At 44.6% G+C, this 25,149-nt stretch overlaps 1 protein-coding gene across 2 annotated transcripts in view; it reads right to left on the reverse strand.

The window, feature by feature from the left end:
• The window catches only part of ARB2A (ARB2 cotranscriptional regulator A), a 1,549,567-nt gene that overhangs the window by 1,136,344 nt on the left and 388,074 nt on the right, over nt 1-25,149 (reverse strand). The gene's annotated exons all lie outside the window — the stretch shown is intronic.

Below are 25,149 nucleotides of genomic sequence, written 5' to 3' on the forward strand. Positions count from 1 at the left end.
AGGCCTGAAATTGATAGCCACCTTTTAACTTTTGTCATTGTGTGACTCGTTTTGGCATCGTATCTGTAAAACTTAATTGCCATGTAAGCTGCTTCCCCCTCACTATTATAACAAACTTTGGCAAAAGCAAAAAAATATTTTTTTAGTTTTAAAAAGCACAAACTTCCACAGTAGTTACTGGCACTGAACAAAACTACTTTGTGTGCTGATATACTCCTTGTGAAACAGCATAATGCTGTGACTCACAGAGAAGCCATCCGATACAAAGACAGAGAGAGAGAGAGAGAGAGAGAGAGAGAGAGAGAGAGAGAGAGAGAGAGAGAGAGAGAGAGAGAGGAGAGAGAGCAGAGTGGATGAGAGTGGAGAGAGAGATGTAATAAAAGCAAAAGGTCACGGTTAATGCCAGACCAAATTAGGGGCCCAATTAATCAAGAAAGTCTCAAAAGTGCACCCATGGAATATGTCCTTGCTTTAAGTGCAGCTATACAGCTTTTGTGAATTCCCAAAAATGTACACAAGTAGGAAAAGAAATAGTATAGCATGAGCAAATTTGCATGTGTAGATTTGCTCATGCGAAAATCTGAATGTTTACAAATTCACTTTTCCTCCAACACCTTTTTTCCCAACTCAGAAAAAAGGTTGATCTCTGCCATTGTCGGGAAGATATTTCCAACATTCTTCACTATAACAAAAGATTAGAGAAGAGTTCTTAAAAACGCATAAAACATGGAAGTTAGTGGGTTTGCACAGACTCAAAAGGCCATTCTGACCCTGGAACTATGTTTACCATGTAAATACATATAAAGTTTTCACTTTTAAACAATGCAATATTAATTACAACGCACTTTCTTCTCAACAGGCCTAATGCTTCGAATGCAGCAGATGACCACCTTCAATTAACAAAATCAAACGTAAATCATACTTGTCTTTTTCTGCCTGTATATTTAAAAAATGTATTAATTTTGTTAACTCTAAACTCACCTTTTGCATTAGGACTATGGAATAGTGGTATAAAAATATAATTCATTCTATTGTCTATTGTCTGATATCTACCTTGGTGATAGTGGAATTAGCACTACTTTTTAGACAACAATATTGTGTAGAGGAGCGGTTTTGCCTTTTCACCTTCAAAGAGGAAGATTTACATTTATATTTCAACAGATAAACAAAAAAATTACTCCATTTCAAAAAGGAAATTAAGTAGGAATGTTAGACGAAGTCTGCTCCAACTCTAAAAGCATTGTGGAAATCATAACAGGTGAAAAAAAGTGTGTCTCAACATTACTTTTTAAGATAATTAGGACACAAGACTAGACTGCAGGACTGTCCAAATATTTATGCACTTTTTATGCTGGACAGTATTGCTTCTAAACACAATTTCACTGCTTATTTCCAAACCTTCAAAAAAGATTTCATGAATTTACATGCATAGTCTTTCAGGTCTGTATATCTCTAATGTAAAACAATCGCACTTGTTTTCTCTTTTGTAAACTGACATATGTAAACTCATCAGTCACTCCTATGGTAAGCCTTTACAATCCTGAATGCTGAGTGCTGCGTTTTGTGCGAGAACATTCCCATACATAACCAAGCTAACTTTTCTTTAGCTAAATAGAAACATGTAGTGTAACCTGTCAAACACTTTGAATTACTACCCTCCCCCTAGTCCTAGAGGTGGATTTAGAATTCAACCGTTCTTCATAAAATAGAATTGGATGTCACTAAGTACAAAGTATTTCTCTATTATGGAATCCCTAATGCGTCCCTTAAACATTCAAGCGAAGTCCAAACACATACTAACTGAAATACACCAACCAATAGTAACCTATAAAATTTGCCAGACAAATCTTTGAAGGTGTGATCAATCCAAAAAATACTCCTTTGGCACATCAAATATAGTACAAAACACATAAACTACTTGCACCTCAACAACTTTGCTTCAACTGCAACACAGAGCTTGCAGGACAACCACTTGTTGCTACACCAAGCACATACACAGCTGCAACACCATCTTTAGCAAACAGTCCATACTCGCATATTGATCTTGAGTTTCGTAAACTTAAATTTCCATGCATTTATTGTGATGACCTTTTGTGTTATGCAAACACTATATCAACATCATCAAAAACAAGAAACAGCAGCAGCGCTGTCCTCAACATTAGTTATTAGACATTTATCAAGCTTTTTTTGTACTAAAAACGACCCCGTCCGAAGGCAGTTGAAAATGTGCATACTTGCTGCCTTTCTTGCCTGGGGTTATCAATTACTCTTGAATTTCATATTCTGATTCAAACTCATGACCCTTTATCGAGCCTTTTTGATGTACCTACTACCTCGGCCGAAAACAATGGGAAATTTGCACACTTGCTGCCTTTCTTGGATGGGGTTGTCAAGTGTCCTTCTTGTAATACAAATTCAAAGTGCAGGCCCTTTATTGAGCCTTCTTGGTAACTATTACTCGTGAATGGCAGTGGGTAATTTGCGCACTTCCTGCCGTTCATGTATTAACAAAAGCTTAAAAGTCTAACGATATTAAAAAAGAGCCAGTATAGTCTATGGTTATCAAATCTTCTGTTTCTTATTGAAATTCAAACTACAGGCCCATTATTGAGCCTCATACTCTGGAGATTTAGGATATTACTTTGAGTATAATTGAAGAACTAATCGTATCTGTCACAGACAATGAGAGTGAAGAAGGAGAAATTAGTGCTGCAGACATGAATTGTGATTTTGAAGACGAAAGATTTGATGGAGATTTTCTGAAAGTTTTAAATTATGTTTACATTTTAGTACAAATTAAATCAGAAACTACTGACGAGGAAATTGATCTGAATGACATATCTGATGAAGTTGCATTGGAATGTCTCTTAAATTATGAGATATTAATAGAATAAATGTATTATTGAAAAGTAATAAAGCTTTGAGCACTATCTACTAATGTATTTATTGTACTAAAAGTGAACACTTGCTGCCTTTCTTGACTGGGATTATCAATTATTATTCAATTTCATATTCTGATTCAAAGTCAAGACCCTTTATTAAACCTTTTTGTTGTAGAAGTTTCCACATTTGCAGCCTTTCTACACTAGAGTTATCAATTATTCTTCTTGAAATTGAAATTCAATCTACAGGCCATTCATTGACCCTTCTTGTTAACTACTAGCCATGAATAGCAGTGGGTAATTTGCACACTTGCGTCCTTTCTACCGCACAGTGTATGTAGTTTCTGTACTTAGCTTGCCTCCTTATATATGGTACCCATTTCTCAGGCTCCCACTGCAGAATCCAACACCCCGTCGGTTTAATGGACTGGAAAACTAAAACACCCACTTCCCTTACAAGGAAATGGATAGCTTGCACATCTTCAGCAATTCTTATTTTTCACCTTATTCATCTTCCACTCAGTCAACATATCATCCACACATACACAAACCTACTTCATGCCTTTCTTCACTGTGGTTATCAACTATTCTTCAATTTCATATTCTGATTCAAACTCGAGGCCCTTTATCGAACCTTTTTTATGTAGCTACTACCCCATTCAAACACAGTTAAACATTTGCACACATGCTACCATACTTGGCTAAGGTTATCAATTATTCTCGCATTTCCTGAACTTGATTTATATCAGTTATAGGTTTAGTACAATAACAAAATTCGTCTTACAAGTCCAAAAGAACACTGAATGACAGTCTACACTACAAACAACACAGGTCACAATTTGAACTATTATGTCCCTGAAACATACATATTTTGACAATGCATTCCATACATGTTCTATCTTTCATTTCAATCGTGATTACGGATGATACAGTCCACCATTAAATGTACACTGCAGACAGCCAGATTCACAACTTCAATTCAGCTTTCCTTGTACATTAAGTACACCATTGGATCTAGCCTTGCTTTCTTAACGTAGAGACAATTGTACTCTGTCCTCAGATTCTGTTAACTGTACAAAATAGCATTCGTAAATTTTTGTACCAATTAGTACCTTTGATCTACATTACACACTGCGGAGTTCACAACTTTAATTCAGCTTTCAATGTAAATTTCTATTTCATTATGTGTGCTTAGAAGTGCCTTCAATCAATTCTCCACTCAGTACACTTCACAACTAGACACCAAGAGTGCTAGCACTACAGAAAACATTCAAAACAATCTTGATTTACTTAAAACACAGACAATTGGTGTAGAAAATTTACAGTGTGAACATTTAGTTATTCTTGTCAATGGCTTTCCTACTAAGAGTAAGAAAATATGGCAAAAATGAGCAGATATTAGAAAAGTGAAATAGACAACGTTCTGTTCTATCTGCTATAAAAAAATTTATATTGGGGGGCATGTCCAAGATGGTGACGGAGTAGGACGTGCTTTCAGTCCCTCCGCCGCCGCGATTGTTATAGCCTTGTCCAGCGCCTTCCCTGGACTTTGCCGACTGACCCTACTTTGGCGCGGTGCCTCAGGAGTCACCTGTGAAGATCTGGTGTCCTTCACGGCTCCGGTAGTGGACTGGTGACCCTCCGACAGCCCCGAGGCCTGTGGCGTGGCCGAGCAGCGTGAGCCGGGTGACTTGCGTAAAGCACAGCCGGGGCGGAGCCTGCTGACTGGGGAGCCGGGTGAGACCCCATCGGAGCGCGTTCCGGCGACCCGCCTGAGGAGAGGGCCCTGAGAAGCTCGTTGAGTTGTGGAGTAGGAGCGAGGCGTGCCCGAAGGACTAGCGGAACTCCAGTCGCACACGAGGCCTAAGTCCGATCTCCTGGGGAGCTGTCGGCCCGGATCGGAGTTCGGAGGAGGGCTTGCCTCTGTCCCAGCACCGGGGACGGCGGACCCAGTTGGTGACCCCCCCCTAGGCCAGGAGCATAGGGCCGCCAATGACTTACGACGGTTCCGGTCCTTGGTAGCGGCCTACCAGCGATTGGGCCCTGGACTCCCTACCTGCCATTACGCACACGTGTGGGCCAGAGCGGCCGCATTAGCCTGAAGACACAGGGGTCGCGCTCCAGAGATCACCAGAGGAAGGGGATCGACATAAGTATCGCTGGCTAGGAACGCCTGGGGGCCGTGCCTAGAGGTAAGACCTGCTGATCACGTCCACACCCGAGTCGGAACGGTGCGGCCTACTGGAAGCGACCTGAGAGCCAGTTAAGGCGGCGGAGGCGCAGTGTGGGTGCGGAGGGGTACCTGCATAGACCGTTTGGTGGAGAAGGAGAGTGATCACTGTGCAAGCTGGGCCACTGGGCCGGAGTCCTGACTCGCGGTGGCGCTTTTGGCGCAACAGAGGAGCGACTGCTTGGATTGGGGGCGACGGCCCGGCGTGCTCGACGCCTACCGCCCTGGTCGAACGGCACCGCCGAGCGAGACACAATGGCTCAAAGAAACCGCAAGGACAAACCAGGCAAAGAGGGGCCACTAAGGGGTGCACAGCCGTCGACGTCCCCTGGCACCAGCACTTCCCCCCGGTCGCGGGACGATTAGGCACCTGCCACGAAGGCCTTTATGCTGGAACTCTTTTCTGCCATCAAGGAAGATATCTCGGAGCTCCGCTCTCAACTCGCTTCCGATCTCAGGGAGGTGAGGAGGGACGTGGATGGCATTGGCGAGAGGGTGGCGACGCTTGAAGAACACGACCTGGGGCTGGGGGGCGATGTGCACCAGCTCCAACAGGATGTGCTCAGGCTGACGGAGCAAAACCTGGATCTCCAGGTCCATGCAGAAGACCTAGAGAACCGTTCGCGCCGGAATAACATTCGCATACTTGCGGTGCCCTGGGACGGAGAGGCAGGAGACCTGCGTGGCTATGTGGAGGCGCTCTTCCTACAGATTCTGGATGGATGAGGAGGACCTTCATGAGGTCAGAATGGACAGAGAACATAGAGTTGGGCTACAGAGAGGTTCGGGGGTCCCACCTCCTGACATTCTAGTCTGTGTACACGACTTTCAGCTTAAGGAGCGTATCCTTAGGAAGGCGAGGGGAATCACTGACTTGCAGTTTAGAGATCATCGCCCCCAGCTATTCCAGGACTTGGCAGCGTCAACGCTACAAAAGAGACGTAACTTTAAGCCAGTGACAACCTTCCTGAAGGAACATAATGTGGCGTACTCCTGGGGCCATCCGTTTTGCCTAATTTTCCGGTGGCAGCATAGGCTGGTCCGGATTCGATCTCTGCAGGCGGCCAGAGAGACTGGGCCTGGACGACGCTGCCCCCTCCCCGAGGACTGGGCAATCACCGAATCGGCGACAACGGCGCTCTCCCTCCTGGCAAAGAGTGGGGCACCCCATGTCAAGGACCAGGCCGGATCCTTCGGCCAGTCAACAGGAGAGAGATGGAGCAGTGGCCTCTGTGGTGATCGTCACGGAGGCGCAATTGCAGTACACCTCGGGGCAGCATGATTAGGAGGGAAGGCTGATAGGCGCCGGAGGGACCCCCGCCCTCCGCTCAGGTACAGTGGGTAACTAGGTACTTTTGGAGAAGACGCCCCGGTCCGGAGAGTGAGTGGGACATTGACTGGTATCTCAACCACCGCTCTCTAGGGATCTCAACGACCACCCTTATGGTGGCTCTCTGTTTTTTATGTTTTTTTCTTTCCTTTGCCCCTTCGGGCCCTTTCAGTTTAAGGCCGGGGAGGCACTCCCATTGAGGCTTCCCAGTCCGGGGGTGAGGGGGGAGGGGTGGGGGGGGGGGGGGAGTTGGGGTGGGGGGGTTGGGGGTGGTGGTAGCATGAGTGTGTGTAGATATGCGATACTATCCTTGCTGTCTGTACTGGGAGAGTTATCTATCCTCTGGGAGATTGGGCGTACTACTCCAGGGCCTTGCTGGAGTGTTGGAGCCGTTGGGACGGGCGTGGGGTGGCGAACTGTGGAGGACGAGCGACGGCCCCGGGGAGTGGGGGGACTGATGATGGGGGTTACGGGTGGGGTGGACGTGTTGGGAGGCCAGGAGGGCGTGTTGAAGAGGTATGCATTGAGCATGTGGAGGTGGGACACTAAGCTGAGTGTGAGAATCTATTTGTGATGCCGGTCACAGTGGGAACATGGAATGTGAAGGGGCTGAACTCTCCTCAAAACCGCCAAGGTATGGAAATACATTCTGGACCATAGCCTAGATGTGGTTGGTCTCCAGGAGACACATTTAGCTCGGAAGGACGAGACCCGCCTTAAGCATCGACAATACCCGCTTATATATAGGTCCTCTGCTCTTACTAAGCACAGGGGAGTGGCCCTTATGTTCCGCTCCGCAGTGCGATTCCAACCGTTGGGGGTTCGGAGCGATAGAGGGCAGATGGATCTCGGTCAAGGGTATGCTCCGCGGCAAATTATGTACCTTTCTAATATTGTACGCCCCCAATTCGGGACAGAATAAGTTCCTCCAGGACCTATTGAATACTGTGGAGGACTTTGCTGAAGGGGCCCTTTTTGTGCTGGGCGACTTTAACCTGACGTGGAACAGAGAATTGGACTGCTCCCGCCCTCAGAGGGCTGACGCTGGGGTCTGTTCTGGGGTTAATCGACGGGTGGCGATCCCTTCATCCCCTTGCGCGGGACTACACCTACTTTTCCCACGTCCACCATCCTTATTCTCGTCTGGACTATAGTTTCCTGAGCCAGTCCCTCCGGGGTTCTTTGTGTGGGGCGACAATCTTCCCCCTTTCAGTCTACGATCATAGCCTTTTGGCCCTCAATTTTCGCTGGGCCCCGGACAGTGCTGGAACCCGCAAGTGGTACTTCCCGGCCTCCGTGGTTAGAGACGATTCCTCCTGTAAGGCACTGCGGACAGCGATACGCAACTTCTTTGACCTCAACCCGGTCCAAGATACCTCGATTTTTGTTACTTGGGATGCCTTAAGGCGTCGATCAGGGGTAGTTGCTTAGCCCTTAACGCGGCTCTCAGTAAGCTGCGGCGGGAGGAACGAGAGGGGTTGGAGTAGGAACTATCCAGGTTGGAACAGACCCACAAACAGAACCCCACCAGGCAGACACTCCGCTCATTGACGGCGACCCGGGGTATGCTTAGGGCCCATTATAATAACCGGGTGGAGTTTACTATCTTGAAGTTGTGCCGTCTCTCTTACTCGCAGGGAAATAAAATAGGGAAATAAAATAGGGAAGCACCTCGCGCGTCAGCTGAGAGATAAGAGGGAGAAGGAGTATATCGGCGGTATTCAAGACCAAGGAGGGGAGCTGAAGCACCGCGGCGAGGTTAAGGCTGAACTCTTTGGGGAGTTCTACGCAGAATTGTACTCGGGGGACACACTGGACCCGGAGGCTAAGCGAGACTATCTGAATGCCCTTCCGCTCCCTCGCGTCTCTGCCCAGTGGAATGAGTTGCTTGCTGCCCCCTTCACTAAGGAGGAGGTTCTGACGGCAATTAAGACTCTGAAACTCAATAAGGCACCCGGGGCGGATGGATACACTGTGCTTTTTTACCGGACCTTTGCAGCGGAAGTAAGTGACTATCTGGTGCTCCTTTTTAACGCCATGGCTGAGTCGGGCACGACCTCGGGCTCCATGGCGGAGGCTGTAATATCGGTTATCCCCAAGCCGGGGAAAGATCTCACCAAGTGTACCTCATATAGGCCGATAGCTCTGCTGAACATTAACGCTAAATTATATTAATCTATAATAGCGTCCAGATTACAAGATCTCATGCACGCTCTCATCCACCCAGACCAATCGGGTTTCATTAAGGGACGCCAGACCCACGATAACACCCGACGAGTTGTCCACCTTATAGAAAAGGCTAATCGCTTCCGTATCCCGGCAGTCCTGGTGGGTCTGGATGCGGAGAAGGCCTTTGACCGGGTAGACTGTTTTTTTTATTCCAGACCCTTACGGCTTTTGGCTTCTCGCCCAGATTCCTGTCCATGGTGGGGGCGAATTATAGCTGCCCCCGTTCCAGAGTCTCGGTCAACGGCCACCTATCGACCTTTTTTCCACACTCACGTGGCACGAGGCAGGGGGCCCACTTTCTCCCCTGCTTTTTGCCCTAAGTATAGTGCCGCTGGCGATGGCGATACGGGATCACCCGGATATCAGGGTACTACCTTTCACTGGCGAGCAACATATAATCTCCCTGTTTGCGGATGACGTCCTGCTATCCCTCTCCGACCCCGCGCACTCCCTCCCCCACGTTCAGACGGAACTGGCGCGTTTCGAGACGGTAGCGGGCTTTAAAGTCAACTACGACAAGTCCACTATTCTAAATCTCACGCTCTCCCTAGCAGAGGTGGACCGCCTTCGCCCGCTGTTACCTTTACAGTAGACCCTTTCCTCTCTGCTGTACCTGGGGGTCCACCTTACCTCGACAGTGGGGAAACTGTACGCCGCTAATTTCCCCCCCTGTTAGCGCGTATCCGAACAGATCTGAGACGGTGGCAGCCTTTGTATATCTCGTGGCTAGGGAGGATACATGCGATTAAAATGACACTCCTCCCCAAACTTCTGTATTTATTCCAAGCACTCCCCATAGTTGTGGACACTGACTTCTTTCGCCGTGTTAAAACCCTTATGCTCCGCTTTATTTGGCAGGGAGGGCGGGCTCGCTTTTCCTTTACCTCTCTTAGGAGTCCGCAAGAGGGGGGAGGGGTTGGCCTTCCTGACATGCTTCTCTATTACAAAGCAGCGCAGCTCAGGGTGTTGGTGGAGTGGTCTCAACCTATGTCAGAAAAACATTGGCTACATATGGACAGGAGTTTGGCGGGGAGATCGATTTAGGATCTTGTCTGGAAGCCCAAGAGAGATAGACCTAAGAATGCATATATTAGCATTCCCACTGGCACCACCCTGAAGGTGTGGGATTCAGTCTCCGGGGATGAGAGGTGACAACATTCCCCTCCCCCTTTACGCCCATTCATTTCAACCCTGCCTTCCCGCCCGCTTTATGTGAGGGGCCCTTTGATGCCTGGAGGAGTGGGGGCTGTTTTGCCCTTACCCACCTGTTCCATGGGGATGCCCCGCTCACATTTGACAACTGTAGACGGGACTATGAGGTCCTCCCATCGGAACGGTACCATCATGCCCAGCTGCTTCCCTGGGCGCTCTCCCCTGCTGTTCGAGACGCGGCCACTCGAGCCCTGACCCCCTTTGAGGCCTTCATCTCCCGGGCTACTGCCATGCGGGGAGTTATCTCCTTTCTCTACCGAGACCTCCTGTCCACGGCTATTTCCCCCAGACCGCGTTACATGGGCCTCTAGGAAGAAATGTTGGACCGCGATATATCGGATGTAGAATGGTCACAACTGTGGAGGGAGCCTACATCTCTTCCAGGTATGAGTGTTGGGCGTATGGACTAGTATGTATGCGGAGGGCTGCCACCACCGGGAGGGATGGAGTGGGAGGGGGGGGGGGAGTTTTTTCTTCTTTTTGTGTTGGTTTTTTTGTGACATTATTAGTGTAATTGCTGCGGGAGGCACTTAGCAACCCGCCCAAGGGTACCTCTTTCAAATGTAGTGCTTCATGATTCAAGTGTCCCAATAGATCCATGCTGCTAATCACTACTGGCACATCGGGCTTGGACTGCACCCCCAGTGACTATTTAGTTTATGTACCCCGGTGTGCCCGATGGTTAGATTTGCCCATATCTTCAATGTCCCCCCGACTGCCTTGACTAACCCCCTGCGTGGGATGGTGTGCGAGATTGTCGCAAGATTCTTTCTTTTTTTTTCTTTTACCTTTCAATAAAATACACCTTTGACAAAAAAAAAATGTATATCACAGAAAATGTGTATGTGGGAAAATAATAAATACCAGTAGAATATACTGACTTCCCATTTGAACAAATTGAAAAGCTGCATGTTTCCATAATTGAAGAAATCTACGAACATTACAGTATTCATCCACTTCATTCTAAAGAAGTGATGGGGAATACTATAGAGTTATTCCAAATGAAAGAAGCAAAGGGAAGTCCCATTACTGTATGCGAAAAAAGCGTGGAAGATCGTTCTTTCCCTCAGTTCTTTCCCACACGAAAAAGAGGACAATTTGATGACAGACCTGTGCAGATTCCTGCATCTGAATACCAGACATCAATGTTAAATGCAGAAAATCCAAGATTTCAACAATGTATTCCATATTGTACACATGTACATCTGCAAAATGTTTCAGCAAACAAATTTATGCATAAAGTACAGCAGAAAGATAATATTTTGGAATCTCACCTCATTAATCTCATGGCATGTCAGCGTTGTAGTAATGAGTACTGGTACCGTAGTCATGGACAACTAAAATGTATGCTAAGGAACTTAGAAACTCCTACATCGTTCCTTACGCTAAGCTCTGCTGATTATGCTTGGGATGATTTACTTCAATTTCTTGATTACACAAACTCATATGATCATACTCGATCTCATCTAATACTACAAAATCAGCATCTAAAGTTTAGTTTAGAAAATCACACCTGATATCTACAGCATTTATATCTTCGTCTTCATTCTCCCTCCTTATAAAAATTATGTTTAGCTCTTCTATGACACTGTTACTAATGTCGAAACCGTCTTTCAAATTTTGTTTATTTTCCATACTGAATTTCTTATGTTGTAGGTCCTTGTACAAAAAAAGAAACACTTAAGTCCCTTAAGGAAACGAAAAAGATTGGTTTCCGTCTTCAGGGTCACAGGAAGAGCATTCCAGAATTTGGGACCCAGATGGGCAAAAGAGCGGCCTCCCATTTTTGCTAGCCTAAATCTGGGAACGGAAAAATCACCATTCCCTGAGGATCGCAGAGTTCGACTTGGCTCACAAGGACTGGATGAGGCCCTGAAGATATTTGGGGGCTGAGCCTTGTTTGATTTTAAAAACGTGACAAAGGGCTTTGAATTTAATTCCGCTCGGGATTTTGAGCCAGTGAAGGTCACAAAGTGCAAGAGAGGCGGATGTTCTCCTAGGAACATTGGGGAGGAGCCGGGCAGCCGCATCCTGAACAACCTGGATTTTTTTTATGGTTGTCAGGTCGGCTCCAAGGTAAAGGACGTTGCCATAATCCAGGCGTGAAACAACCAACGCCTGGACTACAGTTCTTTGTGTGGAAGGGGGCAACATCCACAGGATTTTTTGAAGCCATCTCAAAGTGGCAAAACAAATGGAGGCCACCTTCACAGCCTGCTGTCTCATTGTAAGTTTATCATCGATGAGGAACCCGAGATTGCGTACTACAGTGGTGGGCTGAGGGGTAGATCCCACATCCTTGGGCCAACGGTGGGGGCCCCAAAGATCCTTACCCTTGCCCAGTATCACAACCTCAGTCTTGTCACCGTTTAATTTAAAAAAATTGCTCTTCATCCAATCGGAGACTCGAGTCAGACCTACTTTCAAAGCAGAGGTTTCATTGCACTCCTTGTTAGAGAGAGAGAAGATCATTTGTGTATCGTCGGCGTAGCAGTATAAAGTAAGACCGGCTTCCTCCACAATAGTGGCCAGGGGTCTCACATAAATATTAAATAGTAAAGGACTAAGTATAGATCCCTGGGGAACGCCGTACGCCGATGGACAAATTATAGAGGAGGCAGAGGCAGGGAAGACCTAAAAAGTACGACCACTTAAAAAAGAGGCTATCCAGGCTAGAGCAGCGCCCTCCACTCCCAGGGACCGAAGAGTCGCAAGAAGGATGGAATAGGACACAGTGTTGAACGCCACGCTCAGGTCAAGAAGAATGAGAGCGGATGTCTCTCCGCGATCGACACTGTGTCGCAAACTCTCGGTAACTCCTAGAAGTGTGGTTTCGGTCAAATGATGCGCTCTAAAGCCTGACTGAGACGGATGTAAAAATCCCGAGCTCTCAACAAGATGGGTTAGTTGTGTATAAATGTGTCTTTCCAGGATCTTTGAAAGAACGGGAAGCAGTGAAATTGGCCTGAAGTTCGACAGGTTGGCAACATCAGCTCCAGCCTTTTTCAGGAAAGGAACAATCATAGCATGCTTCCACTCCTGTGGGACATATGACTCAGATAGTGAGGAATTGAAAAGTTGCTTTAGCACGTGGCGTGGACCAAGATCAAGTTGTTTTAGAATTTTGGCCATACCGGATCGCGTGGGGAGCCAGATTTGATGCTATTCAGGCAGGAAAGAAAGGAAGCATCATCGAAGGGTGACCAATTTGTAAGTTTAGCCGTCAGGGAAGGTAGATAATCTGGGGTCAATGCTGGCTCTAGCAGCAACGCATCATCAGATGTAGAGGGACTCGTTGAGTCGTAGATACGTTCCACTTTTGCTATAAAAAATTCTGCAATTGAATTGCATTGAGCCTCGTCTAGGGCAGGGGGAGCCGGTACCAAGTCCGCTCCTGTTAATTTTTTCACAACAGAGAAAAGAGTACGAGGACAATTTTGGGCATTGGTAACCGTATTAGCAACATAGGCGGCTCTGGCCATTTTACATTGGTTATGGTAGTCTCTGAGGACTTCCTTATAGGCTACTTTACGGGAAGCGGAGTAAGAACGTCTCCATTTCCTTTCAAAAGGTCTTACAGTTGGTTCTCACACGCTTTAAATCGTCAGAAAACCAGGGTGCAGGAGGTCGATGAAGTGAGGAGTTCTTAGGTGTTAAGGGGAGGAATTCGTCAACAGCAGTGCTCAACCATTTGGATACTGCAATGTTCAACACGGATAAAGACGTATCAGTGTTCGGAAGGGTATCCGTCAGATGCATATTAAAATCGGTTATTTCAAGCTTGCTCCACCGACGTATTTATATACACATCCTTACTGCTATCGTTACTAGTCATGATTTTAGTCCGGGATAAGGCAAACTACACGGCATGGTGGTCCGACCATTCCAGGGGACGGACGGAAGGTGAACATTCAAATGGGAGGTTAGAGAGAACAGGGTCCAATAAATGCCCTGAGTTACGTAACAAGATGTTAAGAGCTTCCAGCTCGGATAAAAACAATTTACTAACACTACATTGAGCATCATCCAAATGAAGGTTCAGGTCGCCAAGGATGGTAAAATTGGCAGGCTTCAAAGATAGAGGAGCAATGGTGTCTGCAAAGGACGTCGTCCAGGCATTGGAATTCCCGGGAGGACGGTAAATCAGAAGACCTGACAGAGTAAGCTGGGGGCTAATAGCAAGTTTGAAATGTCCAGCTTCACATCCGAGCAAAGGGAAGGCATCAAAAGTACATGTATAATTTGATTTAAAAATGATCGCAATACCACCTCCTTTACCAATGTCTCTGTCCTTTCTAACCATTACATAATCGTCGGGAATAGCCATGGCAATATCTGGCCCAGAGCTCTGATGTAGACAGGTTTCCGTAAGGAACGCGGCATCGGGTCTTTCATCAACTAAAAAGTCATAGATATTATTCTTGTGTTTCGGAAGTGCCCTACAATTTATACTCCAAACCTGGAGTGTGGGACAGGTAGGAGGAGATTTAAAACCCCTTGTTCTACCCCTGTGTTTACCCAGTTTATGAAATAGTTTCATTTGGTTACACATAGACATACGGCCCATGGAGAAACCACAATGAGTGCAGTAGAAATTATGGATCGGTAAAGTAGAGGTTGTGCAATGTACAGATGGAAGGTATGTAAGCCGTTTTAACTCCTCCCCAGTATAAGTGATAGCAATACCGTGGTGAGCAGAGACGGCTAAGACCGGGGCAGAGTCGGTAGCCCCTAGGCCCGTCCTGGCGTGGACGGGCGTAGGCGGGCTTACCTCTGGCGCCCCTCCGGCGCGCCTGCATTCAGAGGTGTTTAAGTAGAATGTGGTAAGTGCCACAGTAACACTAGCACGCTACCCGAGATGGCGTCTTGAGAGTGTCTCAAGGCCCTGGTCCCTTACCCAAGATGGCGGTCGGGGCAGACACAGAGCTAGTCTCACCAAAGTGGTGAGTGATGTTATACGTTTTTTAAAGTGCAGGAGTGCGGTCAGGGAAAATCACAACAGTTTTGAGCAACAAGGTCAGAAAATAAAAACAAATGTGCAAATTTTGCGATTAAAATTTAAAAAATGTGCAAGATGTACAAACGAGCAGCGTTTCCATACAGTAGCATTTCAGCAAGTACAAAGTAGCACGCCTGCCTCCTGAGCCCTTAAATAGAGTTTGCTAAGTGCCACAGTAACACTAGCACGCTACCCAAGATGGCGTCTTGGGAGCGTCTCAAGGCCCTGGTCCCTCACCCAAGATGGCGAGGGACCAGCCCCTTCACTGTAATATCAGCATATTTGATGATTTATATGAAATATCTTACAATTAAACCAATATTTTGTACATGAGTGTATATTATTTTTAAAATATTCTAAAATTAAACACAATAAATACAGTGTCACTCTACATTGTGTCAAGTGCTTTATTTATTTATACTACCTACTGTTTTGCAAACTTAACAACAGCACTGCCTTAGTTTGACTCACCCCATTACGTTCTCAATTAGGGTTGAGAGAGGTAAAGGAAAGGAGTAAACTACATGTCTACAGATGTACTCCTATATTTAGAACACTGGATGAAGCACTGAATAAATAAAGTTAGATACAAAACAACATACACAAAAAAAGGCTGCATAAAAGATACACAAAGGAAAGCAACACAAATAGATCACCAAATCTCTTAAACACAAACTGGTAAATCACCAAAAGAACAAAAAAGTTAAGAACACTGCAACGGACGCTTGCTGTAGAACTCATTGTGAAGAAAGGTAGAAACATACTGTGAATAAAGCGGAATTCAAATAAAGAAAAAGTAAAAAAGATACATGGATGACAAAGTCACTGGAGTAATACTCTGTTCCCCAACACAAAAAAAGATTTTGGACAAGTTACATCAACAAATGTTTAAGGAGCTGCAAACGGAGCCCATCCCCCGGGACTAAAAAAATAACATTGGGGACCGTGGAGAGAACGCCAATGCCCCCACGGTCGCAGCCGGCTCCCCGCATCCTTCGAGAGTCGGCATTGCTTTCTCAGAGAGAACAGCTTACATGCTGCTCTCTCTAACGAAAAGCTATCTGCTTTCCTACTTGAAAGACATAGCAGATTAACTTGCTCTCTCTTTCAAATAGGAAACCGGTTTGCTGTGCTAAAGTGGAAGCCGCGGTGCTCCCGCCCTACCATAGCAAACAGCAGTGTCCCGGGGACAGGCACCCCGAGACACTACAATAGCCGACCCTGGGAAATGATGGTCCCCAGGGCCATCAAGGGTTCCAGTAAGGGGGCCGCCCGACCCCCTCCCAACATTTAAAAGTCCTGAGAAGTGGAAATCCCTGGAGCTGGGAAATCCGTGCCATCACAGACCCCCCTATTTTAAATATTACTGCCCCAGTAAGGTGGCGGTCCACGAAGAATGTGGGAGACCCGTGACCCCCCGCATACTTCAAAATAAACAATGCTGCCAACACTTCCTGGTTTAGAGTGCTGACAGACAGTTGACAGCCAATCAGCATGTAGCTGGTGCTCGTAATTCCACAGATTTCCGTACGCCACGATTTTTCGTTTAAAAAATAACTAAATAATTAAATAAAAGAGCCTAAACATCTATGTACGACCCCCTGAGCAAGCCTAGAGGGTCAGAATGTTTCTAACCGGCCCCTTCCCCTTACTTCGCAACTTTGTTTTACTGTTTTCTTGTGACTCGCTTCTAGCGACGAACAAGATGGCTGCCAACACTTCCTGGTATCGAGTGTTCACAGACAGTTCACAACCAATCAGCATGCAGCTCCTGCTCGTAATTCTACGTATTTCCGTATGCGTACTCCGCGATTTTTCTTTTTTTAGAAAAAAAAAGAAAAATAGAGCCTAAACATCCATGTACAACCCCCTGAGCAAGCGTAAAGGATCAAAATGTTTGTAGCCTACCCCCTTCCCTTATTTCTCAACTTTCTTTACTGTTTTCTTGTTACTCGGTTCTACCGAGGCACAAAATGGCCGCCAACACTTCCTGGTTTCGAGCGTTGACAGACAGTTAACAGCCAATCAGCATGCAGCTCGCGCTCGTAATTGAACGAATTCCATACGCGTGCTGCATCTCGTCTCTAGATATCGCTATGATTTTACTTGCAATTTTCTCAGAAACTACTGAACGGATTTACACCATTTAACAAAAAGCACAATCTGCAAACCGAACTCTACCTCTCTGCCAAATTTCGTGTAATTCCGTTCAGCCGTTCGGGCTGTAGCCCTGGCTAAAGGTCCTTATGGAAAATTGCATGGGGAAAACACGTTTTGGGACCCCCCTTTTTTCACGGTCCCCACTTGACGAATCACCCCCAAACTTTCAGGGAAGGAGCGGAAGCGAGCAGGCCATTTTCTTGGAGAAATTCACGAAGATTCATCCACCGGCGCCAAAGTTATTCCAAATAGAATGTTGTGGATTTCCTATGGAAACTAGGTCCTAACTATAACTACCTACTGGCGACAAAGTCTCATATATATAAGACTTTGCTAAAATACAAGATTAATGGAAGGGAGTACATTGAATAAGCGAGAGGAAGCCAAGCAGATAAAGAAACCACAAGATCCAGGGTGTTTTCTACTGGGGTGGACTCCTGAGTTCCACTGGGATCACAAGAAAACAGCCACAATGATGAACATCATGCTACTGTCAGTAAAATAGGTAATTTTGTCGAAATGGGATGTAAATGTAAATGTACAGGAATTTATATAGCGCAAATCACCGAGCGGTTTCTAAGCGCTTGCTTAGGGAACCCGTCCTGGTATTCCCCTGTGAGATAACCCCAGCAGGGTATCCGCAAGGTGAAAGCCAGGCATCCCGCCGCGAGGGGCCGTTGTGGAGATTAAGCAAGCTATTGCCCAGAGTTGCAGAGTGTGAACCCGTGAAACGAGTAGGCACCGGAGCGAGAATTGTCGAGTCCATGGACATTTTAGGACTCAAGACCCGCCGAGCCGGGAATTGAACCCTGGTCCCGGGCTGACCTCTGCTTCCAGGTCTGCCTCCTCTAACCAGTGAGCCACACTTCTCCACTAAATACAACATGAATTTCCTATTGAGATTAAATACAGAAGCTGCTGGGGGGAAATCATGGGGTAAATAGATCAGCTTCTTTTTGTTTTCGAAAATGTTAGTTAAAATATATTAAAATTCAAACTTTCGTCTGGGTCTAACATAATGAAGGAATAAGAACTATGTCTAAAATATATAATGGTAATGCTGCAAAACTTTTCTTAAGATACTCATTATATGATTTAAGCTCTTCATTATTTTAGGGAATTCACCCCTTTCATTATCATATTATTTATGTTCCCTTCTTGCAGTCAAGTTGTAGGAGAACTGCAACAGTATACTAAATAGGAAGAGTGGAATATTGTAGATTTATGTTTATACTGAATTAGTTGTGTGGCCTAAAATAGTGTTTGCATGTATTGCAAGCAGACCTTAATCTTTCGCAGAAAAGGAGACACTTTAAGAAATTAAGCTATAAGATGACAAATAGTTAGAATGGTAATTACATGCAATGCAAAGCTTATAGAGCCTTATGGAAAATCAGAGGGACCTTGCACTTTTTGGGGAACAGAATGATGTGCCCTTAAGAACTCCAACCTACAAACTCAAACCAATACCCATGCCAGGAACCTCGGAACAATCATCAACAGCAAACTGGACATAACCACACAAGTAAACACTGTTAATGCATCCTGCTTCCACACTCTGAAGATGCTGAGGGAGAAATTCAAATGGCTTCCAAGAAACACTAGAAAACTGTCACTCACACTCTAGTCACCAGTAAGTTGGAATACAGAAACATCCTCTATTTCTGGATCACCAATCAACTCGAAGCCTACAGACCATCCAGAATTCTGTAGCCAGACTTATTCTCTATTTCCCACACAACTCACATCACACCACATCTCAGGAGAGCTCCAATGGCTCTTGATTAACAAATGTGCTTTTTTGAAATGCCTAACACACATTCAAGGCACTACACAACTAAAGCCCCACCTACCTGAAGTCACATTTCCTCCCACCAACCACCCAGACTCCTCTGCTCCGGAGGACTTCTTGCATACAAAACATGCATACACAGAATCCGATGAGGAGAACAGGCGTTCTCTTGCATTGCTTTCGACATGTGGAACGGCCTCCCACGCCACATCAGAGCTTCCACCACTCCTTGAATTCCGCAAGAAACAGAAGACCTGGCTTATTGATTAAAAAAATCTACCATAACGTAGCTAGGCACACTCGCTTAGCGCCAGGATAATCTTGCAGGCGATAGTGCGTTTTACAAATGTGCATAACATAACAATACCTCACTATAAAATATGAGAATAAACATTGTAAATGTAATGTAAATGTAAATGTAAATGTGTGTATACTTGTAAAGCGCACTATCACCTAGAAGGTATCTTGGCGCTGTATACCGCTGTGGAACCCTTCCTGGCTTTCCCTGTGAGATGCTCCTTGCTGGGCACCTCCAATGTGAGGCCAGGCATCCTAGCTCTTTCGGGCCGTTGTGGAGATTAAGCAAGCTATTGCCCAAAGTTGCAGAGTGGGACCCATGATTAGAGTAGGCACCTAGGTGAGAATTATCGAGTCCGTGGACATTGAGCCCAAGACCCTGCCGCGTTGGGAATTGAACCCTGGTCCCGGGCAAAACTCATCAGCTTTATTCATTTAAAAGTTTGTGGAGACAATAGAATTATTCCAAATACATTAGCTCAAGGAAAATTCATACCATCAAAATGCAGAAAACTACATTTCTGACTCAAGAGTCAATTAAGCCAATGATGAAGAAAATTATAAGTAGGTTACAGAATAAAGAAAGAAAATTATCCTCAAATATAAAATAATGCTTCAAGATCTTTTTTTTTTAATATCAAGACTTCATGCTGTCTGCACATCATTTTCTGTTTCTCTCAGAAGCACCACTGAATTTATGTCAGTGCCTATGGCCCTGTGTAGTTCTCTTACCTGCAGCACATGAACAACAGCTAATTCCAATTTTATTCATTACCTCTGAGAGTTTCTTTTATAAAATAGCACAAAACATGGCGATGAAGAGCAAATTATGAACTTAATGGATTGGTAACCAGATATTTCAATAAAGAAAATGTAGCATTTACTTCTGTTATACCCTTATCAGTGTGCTAATAGAGGAGATCAAATACCCACATTATCGAGCAATATACTTGAATATATCACCTATAATTTTCACAACTCCACCTTTGAATTTACAAGTTTTTATTTTTCATTTCTATCATATAAATGACGCATGAGAACGGTACGCATCACTATTAAAATATCGGCAGCATATATTATTTGATCTTTTTTTACTTACCACTTTAAAGACAGTTTAATTTTTATACAGTGTCAGTAATGCTTTTTGGTAACCCATTTTTTCTACAGGTAACAAGTAGGCAACTGCACTGAGCGGGTAATAATGAAACAGCAACACTATTTATTAATTTTGCATAAGTTATCAGCCGCCCTAGAGATTCCTTGGAGGGAAAGAACATGTCTGAATTTCACCACAGAGCGCCACAGGCAGTGAGTGAGAGAAACTAAACAAGCACATCCCAAAGGGAGAGAGACCGCCAGAAGCGTCAAATGACCTACTGCATATCTCGCTGGTGAGTTTTTGATGTTGTAATTTGTTAGTTCCAGGGAAAAAAGACAATTATCAACAGTTTTGGCGTGTTCTAAAGGATTTGTTTAAGTTATAAAAGTTTTCAGATCAAAAACTACAAGTACTGTTTTGAAGAACACATTTTTTCAAAAGATTATGATTAAATGAAAATGTTGAAAGCAATTTCTATATCAAGATGCGTTTGCTTGTCATAGCCCTAATAAAGAGGAAGTGGGAAGAATTACTGAAGGGAAAAAGACTAAAAACCCCAGGTAGTCCCACATTTTTGCTGTGATTCTTCATGCAAACATTATCCAGTCCAATGCACTACAAGGAATAGGTAATTTGTATTCAAATTAATTTCATGACATGAATAAGCAAGTGCTCCTCTCCCTGCTGAACTGATATATATTAAGTAGTGATACATTTTCAAAATCAGCATTTACAGATGTTTGCATGTAGAAAATGTAACCAGTACTTTAATCTTTATCACTATGGCCACTTAATAGATCGCCTAATTTGTTTCAATCAAGTTGTTATGACATAGTGTAACACCCAATTGAAACGTCTAATCCTTTTATTTTTACTCTGACAGTAGTATTACTGTTCTATCATTCTCAGCCACTAAGAAGTTTTTGCACTATGCAAGCTGACGCAGTTATTGGTATCTTGATATCGATACTCTCTGTCTCATACAACCAACTAATGGGAACATGATGAGATAGTGTGTCAAGATAGTTGAACGATTTTAACATTACACAAAGATCACCTGGCCTCTGCACAACCTCAGAGATAGACAAACACACAAGCCCATGAGCAAGTGCAGCATGTACCAGTCTCTCTTATGATACCACTGGTTGAACAAACACAAGCAAAGATGACGAGTGAAAAGGTGGGCGTTGTTCACATAAACGATCCTAGGTCTTGGAATAGAGAGCTGATGACGGTTTATCTTGAGCTCACATCTGTGGGTCTCCTTTATCAAACTCATAGAAAATATTTCCAAAGCAAGGAAAAGTAAATGCAGAATGAAAATAGCACTGGCAATCATACATCAAGCGACGAGGTCTCTGATAAAAATCCCTTAGTAAAAGAGACCCTTAATTGGCGCATGCTGGCGAAGGATAATGACCGACATGAATGAGCCCCTAAATGGCCCGCGAAAGAGGAACATAGATTAAAATTGATACTCATCCCAGGGCAAACAACTTTAGAAGATCTACATTTGTATATTAAAATCAGAATGCTAAAAAGGTGTCAGCAACTTTTATTTATCTCGACCTTGACCCCCATTTTGATGCGGCCAGGAACTCAGGATAGGTTCGGGGCAGTCAGTCCTGTACATGTTCCCAGTGTTGTCCCTTATGTGATGTGCTGTGATAAGCAAAGCAGAGTAGTGTTTCAAGGGATTTGGTGTGATTCTTATAACTCTCAAAGGCAACCAAATTAGAGCTTGAACCCCATTAAAGAAGGGCAGAACCCTAGAAGAGAATTTTGACTACAGTCTGAATTTCTATATTACTGGCCCTGCCTGAAGCCTAACCACACCTGCCTGAAAAATATTTTTTAGAAACCAGAAACCTGCTGGCACTCAAAACGGGATTAAATAGAGGGCAGAAACATGCAGATATTAGTTTCAGCAATTTGCAACGGGTAGATGCTACTACATATCACAGGAGCAAATAGCACACAGGAAGTGGTTGTACTCTTGTTAATGGGGAATGTAATGCACTATTGGCTGGTTAGTTCTCATTCCAAGGTGTCCAACTGGTAATTCAGCACAAGCGCAAATACAAGCAAATGCAAATTCACAGATGAAAAATTGTTTTATTGGTCCATTGTGCTTTGGCCCTATTTGAGCATTTGTTGGACACACACAAACTAACCTCCTGAAGTGCCACTACAAGGTTCAGTAATGGGGAACGCTACTTTTTAAGTGGCACTTAAAGTGCCACTAAACCCGGTTCTGCTTAGCTGAAAATGTAGTTGAAGTTCTGATGAACATTCAGGATGTATGAGTTATCTGTGTCTAATGACAGAAGTCAATGGAAAGCCTAACACACATGTAGTGGCATGTGCATCCCTGAAGCGGAAGGTTAAGAGACAGGTTAGCTACTGGGTTTTTTAGGAAACAGTTTAGGTCAGCGTAGGCCTGTTCTTCCCTTAAGTACCTTTTCTGAACTGAGGTATCAGGTTAGAAAAATGGGTGGCTCACTGGAAGTTCCTACCCAAATGGAATAAAGTCTGTGCTTGGGTTGGTAATGTATGAGCCTAGTGTTCTGGTGTGGCTGTTTCCCAACCTTGCATAGTTGAAGTATGTCATTCAATGAGGGCAGGAAGATATTCTGTGATCTAACATCAGGTCAGCGACCTTGCTCCACCTGCTAGTTCATGTCTGAATTCTTCAGTCAGGCTATCACCTCAAAGAAAGGTTAACATTCATGGTATCAAAGAGACGAGACATGAACAATTCTCTTCAACGTTTGTAGTAGTAGGGATGCACAACAATCAACCTAGTGCCATAGGTGACTCTACAAGCTGGCTATGAACATGTTTGCATTGGCTCCTCTCAATGTGACCATTGGTCTGGTTCTCCTTCCTAATATAGTTCCCAATGGCCGTTACCTTTGTCCATTTAGGAGAACACAGATTTCCATTATGTATGTGCAATACCACTGAGTTGCTGGGCTCCCAGCCACGTTGTGTCATTCTTGGAACAGTCATGTATAATTGCTGTACAAAAACTTAAATAAGGAGGGCTCAGGGTTTGGCGTCTTCCATCTTCAGGGATCCCTTTTAACTAACTATGCTCAAAGTAGTGGAACTGTCTTGGTGTGGAGACAAAAGAAGCTCGAAAGCATGAACGCCCTCATTCTCTATTTGGTCAGCAGTGGTCTCAATGGGTAAAACCTGGAGTGGTGTTTAAGTGAGGACCAAAAAGTACTTCCTGCAAGATAAATATCCTCTGCTTCACTGGAATCACAATCACTATCAGACTTTGTGTTCAAATCCTGATTTTCCTCTACTACTGTCTCCATTTTCGAAAAAGGTGACCTCGGTGTGGAGTTGATTTCCCTTGTTGAAAGCAGGAATTCTGGTAATGAAGGACCCTAGCTGAGGGCAAGCTGGAATATAGCTGTAGAACTTAAATTATGAGCCCAAAAAATCCAGAAGTTGTCCTCAATGAACTGCTAGGAGAGGTATGAAGGGGGCTAGCTATTCCTTGACCTTTCCCAGGAACTTGGAATAGAAACCAACCAACTGGAAAGTTTAAACTGATAAGCTGTTAAAGTACCCATGGTCGGAACTGCAGCCTCACACGTATATTTCATCCTACGTCTTCTCTACGCCAAAGAATTAGGAGGTAGTACTACTAGTACAGTGTACACTGCTCTAGTCTACTTTTTCTTGGTGGGTGGTCACATGGTTGCTACAAAGGTTGCCATTTCCTTCTCAACGCTGGCTTACACCAAACTTTAAGAAAATTACAACTAGTGAGAAGCAGTGTGGATGATGACTCAGGCGGACATGTGGCAGTGGCATCCTAAGGAGGCTCGATTCCCCACTACAGTTATTTTAAAGAGCCACAGCACTGGAAGATTTTACCTGAAGCATAAAGGTTTCCCCTCGGGAAGGAGGCATGCTCATCCTCTCGGGCTACACGTTGGCACCACATCAAAAACAGTAGACTTGCTTGTCTCCAGAATGCAGTCACTAAGTAGGACAAGAGCAGCCAGACAGGGTTGTTGTAATTTGGCAGCAATGGGGATAGCATTAGCAGAAGCCATCCTGTATTTAGAGACTATCTTGTCCGTTTTGTGGAAACCATTTTGTATTTCTATCAGCCATTTTGTTTGTCATGTGCTACCATGTGCTCGCCATGTGCTCTGTCCTACCTTCCTGTTACCTGCTCTTGAAATCTGCCTAGAGACAAGACATATTTAGCCTTTTCTGCTTCGCACATGCTCAGTTGAGCTTGCAGCTGTCCTTGCAGCTGTCCGCAGTCTGTAACTGTCAGGATGTATTCACCAGAATTAGCAACTGTTAGCTCCTCCCACTTGTTGACTGTTCATTTTCTGTATGACCTTATATGTACCTAAAACCAGCATTGGGTGCTGTGTGGATGTAGTTCCACCTCATGTGGTTTAATAAACTCTGTATTTTCTATTCCAGCTTCTGTTCCAACTTCTTTCTATTGGTCTGAGGGCTTTGTGCAGAGAAGGTAGAACCCATAGCACTGGTAGGCCTTGCTGAGGCCCACTACTACAGGGTGATGAATTAAACTGGGAAGTTCAATAAAGCTTTTGGTAGGGAGAACATGTGTCCACTGGCAGTCAATAAGAAACAAACCTTCCATGATGTGTCTTCAAATGTATCTGAAACTGCCTGTGCTTCATAAAGTAAATGGAATGAGGACTCTACTTTAAATATTTTATTTCTAAAAAAAATGACTATTTAGTGTTCAATTATGCGTGCTTTATTTCGATAGAATGTTATGTTTCTAAAAAGGGCCATTAAAAAAAAAATATGAACAAACATGAAAAATAGAAAGCATCCTAGACAGTTTGTGAGGAATCCACAATTTACTTTACAGGGGATTTTTTTTTAGAGTCTTGAAGGTTCATCCTTAC

This window comes from Lissotriton vulgaris, chromosome 3_1, assembly GCF_964263255.1.
Source record: "Lissotriton vulgaris chromosome 3_1, aLisVul1.2, whole genome shotgun sequence".
Taxonomy (NCBI): domain Eukaryota; kingdom Metazoa; phylum Chordata; class Amphibia; order Caudata; family Salamandridae; genus Lissotriton; species Lissotriton vulgaris.